Here is a 5188-nt window from a genome sequence, read left to right on the forward strand (position 1 = left end):
CATCAGGATTTTTAACACTTCCCAGGCGATTCCAAAGTGCAGCCAAAGGTGAAAGGCCACTTAGGCGGGATCGAATGAGTTGGTTACACTATGTGTCTTGAATCCCAGATGGGGATCCCGGAGCTATGCCACCGACGAAGCTTGTGACCTCCGCGGGAGGAATCTCTATTATGGCTCTGTTCCTTGCCCTCCCTGCCCCCTTTCCTTCCTCCTTCCTTCCTCCCCGCTTCCTTTCCTCACTCCCCGAGAGCCTGCAGATGCCAGAAGGCCGCCGGTGGGAAGGGGATCGCAGATCTGCCCCTCTGGATCTGCCGGGGTACCAGAGGCAAGGAAGGGAGAAAGGGAGGGAAGAAGGGAAGAAGGGCTGGGGATGCGACCCAGTGGTTAAGTGTCCCTGGGTTCAATTCCTGGTCCAAAACCAAACAAACCGCTTAGGCGGGCTCACAGGTGGCCTCTTTGATGCCCCTGGCTCAGGTTTCTCCCGCGCTACAGCTGGATGCTCCTGCAGATGGACAGACGCAGGTGGCTAGAGCCGCGCTTCTAGGGCGTCCACTGGGGACATGGCGCCCTCTTGTGGCCACTTGCTATCGTTGCAGTCTGCTCGCCTCTGCCACCCTGCACTGCTGGTTGTCCCTCCAGGCATCTTTAAGAAGTCCTAGGTACAGGAGGTAGAATCACACTGTTTGTGTAATCATACACGTACATGAGGTAATGATGTTTGTCTCATTTCATTATCTTTCCTTTCCCCGCCCCTCCCACCCCTCAATTTCCTCTGCACAATCCAACGTTCCTCCATTCTTCCCTTATCCCCCCATTATTTATCATCATCCACTTATCAGAGAAAACATTCATCCTTTGTTTTTTTTTTTGGGGGGGTTGGTTGATTTCACTTAGCATGATATTCTCCAACTCCATCCACTTACCTGCAAATTTCATAATTTTATTCTTTTTTAAGGCTAAGTAATTACATTGTGTGTATATACCACAGTTTCTTTACGCATTCATCTACTGAAGGGCATCTAGGTTGGTTCCACAATCTACCTATTGTGAATTGAGCTGCTATAAACATTGTGTACAATGAATCAAAAGAAAATATATGGATGTCCCCCAAGAGAGGCCAAAAGCTCTCTAATATGTGGATGCTAACACACAATAAGGGGATGGGGGAGGGAAGAACAGAAGTTCATTGGATTAGACAAAGAGGAATGTGTTGGGGTCTTTAGCCCCCTTGCTCTTCTCGACCAGTGACAAGGGAAGGGAGCACTCCCCAACAAGGCCAGACCGGGAAAGGCCCTCCGGGCAGAGGACAATCAGATAGTCAGGGAGACCAGTCACAGCAGGAACTCATTTATTGAGGAAGTCACACAGATTTTATGTAGGGTGAAGACTAGGAGGGAACCAATCAGCTTAAAGGTCAGCAAGGGGGGCGGTTCACACAGGCAAGAGTCCCATAGGACTATATGGCAAGCACCAGCTGATCACGTTCCTGGAATTGTTGTTAACCAATCCCTGACGGTGGTCTGATTTGTCATCATTAACTTTTGAAACCGTCTTTGAGGCCTTGATCTTGCTCACCCGCCAGGAAGTAAGGAGTCAGCCTGAGTTAGTTAACGTGTCATTAGTCCCAACAGGAATGAAGGGAAGGTATGGGGATGGGAACAGAAAAGGCAGTGGAATTAATTGGACATAACTTTTCTATGTTCATATATGAATACATGACCAGTGAAATTCCTCATCATGTACAACCACAAGAATGAGATCTTAATTAGAATAAGTTATATTCCATGTATGTATAATGCATCAAAATGCACTGTACTGTCTTGAATATATAACAAGAACAAATAAAGAAAAAAAATTTTAAATAAAAAAAATTAAAAGAAGGTCTAGGTAGGGCTCAAATTGGCTTTCTCAGATTCTCCACTGGCTTGAGAAGCTAGGTTGGCCTGAACATGGAGAGGAAGGCAGCCCACAGGGACTACAGGGACGCTGGGAACTGGGAAGCTGCAGGGTGGGGGAGGAAGGGCAGGTACAGATGCTTTTTAGAACCTGGCATAAGGGGGGGCGGTCCCCAGACCTGGTCTCATCTGGGTGCCCACAGGAATTGCAGACCTTGGATTTAGGGCCTGGGAGGGGCCCTGTGTGGGCAGAACCTGTATCTGGTGAGTGGGTGGTTGTTCTCTGAGGGTCACAGGTTTGTAGAAGCACTCCCCAAAATGTTTGGAAACCAAGGGTCTTCTCGTACCAGAGTCCCGGGCCCATCTAGCTATCTCCAGAATTTGGACCTCAGAATAGCCTTCAGGAACCAAGGCAGCATCCCCTGTACTAGCCCAGGGTCTCATCCCAGCCGCCCCTCTAGGGACTATGAGTCAAAGCAGTGTGGGGAAGTCATTAATTCTGGCTTCCAAATAGAGAAATTTCCTGCTTCACATCAGAAATTTGTTCGTGAAAATCAGAGGTTTGATGTGAAAATACTATTTGGAAGGCTATTTCCTATTTTTTGAAATAGCTTTATTGAAGTACGCAATCAACTGTACATAAAGTGTAAAATTTCATTAGATTTAATATGAAGTGACCCTTGAGACCACCACCACAGTCAGGATCAGGGAGTTTTCTCATGTCCCTTTGGGATCTCTCCCTCCTGCAGTGACACCTGAATCCCAGACAACAAGGGATCTGTTTTCTGTCACTTTTACACTTTGGATCTGGAATGCCCCACAGAAGTTTCTGTGTTAAAGGTTTGGTCCTCAAATTGCCATTTTCAAAAGTGGGCTTTGGGGAAGTGATCAGATCATGAGGCTTTAGCCTCATCAGTGGATTGATACATGGATGGATTCATAAGCTGAACGGAGCCTTGAGACGCGGTGGAACCTGTGGAAGACGCAGCCTAGTTGAAGGGAATGCGTCCTCGGGGCTGTGCCCTTGGGGACTATTCCTTTCCCAGGCCCTTCCTCCCCCTCCTCCCCCTCCCTCCTCCTTCTCCCCCTCCTCCTCCTCCTCCTCCCCCTCCTCCCGCTCCTCCCCTCCTCCTCCTCCTCCCCCTCCTCCCCCTCCTCCCCCTCCTCCTCCCCCTCCTCCTGCTCCTCCTCCTCCTCCCCCTCCTCCTCCCCCCTCCTCCTCCTCCTCCCTCTTTCCGTGCTCCCTGGCTGCATGAGTTAAGCAGCTTTCCTCTGTCACACCCTTTGACCACGTTCTGCTCACTTCAAGCCCAAAGCAATGGAGCCGCTCAACCACGGACCAAAAGCTCTGAAATTGTGAACCAGCATAAATCTTTCCTGTTTTAAACAGTTTTTCTTAGGTGTTATGTCACAGTGATAGAAATCAGAGTCACATAGTCTTTATCATTTGCATTTTCTAGACTGAGACGAACGGAATCCTCACACTTACTCTTGAGGGGTGGCTACCTTCACTCTGCATGATTGACACTCACTTTCGCTGTGTGTTTATCAATAGTCCATCTCTTGACTGCTGAGTAATGGTTATCAGAGCATACAGAGCCACACAGAACAAGGTGCAAGTTTCCTGGGCAATTGCGTTCTATGTCCAAAGGATTCTTACTTTCCATGTTAGAACCATTAGCTCCATCTTCAAGAGACTTCCATTTCCTCAGGTCACTCTCTAAATATGTTTAACCTTAGTTTTTTGTTTTTTTTTTTTCCCAAGGATGGGTTTATTTCAAAATTATAAAGTATATATTATTTTTATTACGTGTAATAAGCAATTTTAAGCTTATAGTAAAAAGTTTCACATTTTTAAAGTTAAAAAAAAGATGTCTTAAAAACGTGGACATTTTTAAAAAGTCGAATAAGCTAAGTATCTCTCACAGCACAGATATCTCCCTTAAATATTCACATTCAAAAGTTGTTTTGAAAAGATTAAAAAACCTGGCTAAAATTATTTAAAATTGGCAATGATTAAAATCTCTTTATCTTTGGAAGAGTATGTTAATGACACAGCGACGTTAAAGCTAGGCACACTTAGCTGTCTGGCTGTGCGTGTGGTCTGACCAGTGCATGGAGAGCTTACGCAGTCCTGTGGTTGGTGCTGGAGCGACCACTGCACCAGTAACAGTGTGCTTCACTAGCAAGGGACTGTCAGCATCCCAAGATGCTTTTCCAGGAGCAGCTTCTGATTTTCAACTTAGGAGAGAAGAACAGCATTTAAGTACTGCATCCCTTGCATATGGGATGTATGACAAACTGTACCAGGTCATTGACAAGAACTCCAATATGCAGAATAGTAAGGCCAATCCCTTCTTATGCCACACAAGGGCAGCACACAGGGTGAACATGAAGCAGAGAAGCATAATGACTGTTGCAAGCAATCTTGGTGTTTCAAACATTTTCTTCAGCTGCTTCACAGGTCCCATTAAAAATCACGTACTGGCTAATGCAGCAAGATTCCCAAGGGTGTAAAATACTGCAAAAAGCTTTATGCCACCAGGAAGCCACAGTAATCCAGTTCCAAGGATAGAAAAAAAAAAAAAAAAAAAATGCCAGCCACGAAGCATATGATAAACCATTTCAATCTGGTGTTGAAACTGAGAGATGAGGCATCCAGGACCTGCGCGGTCAGGCCCTGCTCCTCATCGTCCTGGCCGCTCAGGACCCGCCGCAGCTTCTCCATGGCCCAGTCCGCGGGCCGCAGTGCCGGCCGCTGGCGCCCACCCGGAAACCAGGAGCCGAGCCCCGCCCACCCTAACCTTAGCTTTAAACTTAACATTTTAGCAGTGTTTCTAGTACTTTTGAGACATGGCTTATGAAGTAATATATTTACACCTAAAATGTTTGGAAGTAATATTAAGGGAATAGCATAATTAGCTATGTGTTAAATCTGGTTATAATTAAGAAATTACTACTAGGATTCCAAGTTTTGGGGGCATATGATTGTCTATGCTCCCTGCCGAAACTCTACTAAAACCCCATGAATTAAAAGGTTCGGGGGGGACTGGGGTTGTGGCTCAGTGGTAGAGCACTCACTTAGCATGCATAAGGCCCTGGGCTCGATCCTCAGCACCACATAAAAATAAAGATGTTGTGTCCACTTACAACTAAAAAAAAAAAAAAGAAAATTTTTAATTTTTTGAAGGGTGAAAATGATGTTGCAGCAGAAGCATTCAAAGATGAAAAGCATGAAAGAGGAAATAGACGCAGAGAAGGATGACTCTAATCTTAGAACATGATCAGCAGAT

The 5188-nt window shown here is 46.1% G+C and overlaps 1 pseudogene; it reads right to left on the reverse strand.

Moving 5' to 3' along the window:
• Positions 1–4132: 4132 nt before the first annotated feature.
• On the reverse strand, positions 4133–4679 carry LOC124964967 (vesicle transport protein SFT2A-like; annotated as a pseudogene).
• Positions 4680–5188: the final 509 nt, after the last annotated feature.

This window comes from Sciurus carolinensis, chromosome 14, assembly GCF_902686445.1.
Source record: "Sciurus carolinensis chromosome 14, mSciCar1.2, whole genome shotgun sequence".
Taxonomy (NCBI): Eukaryota; Metazoa; Chordata; class Mammalia; order Rodentia; family Sciuridae; genus Sciurus; species Sciurus carolinensis.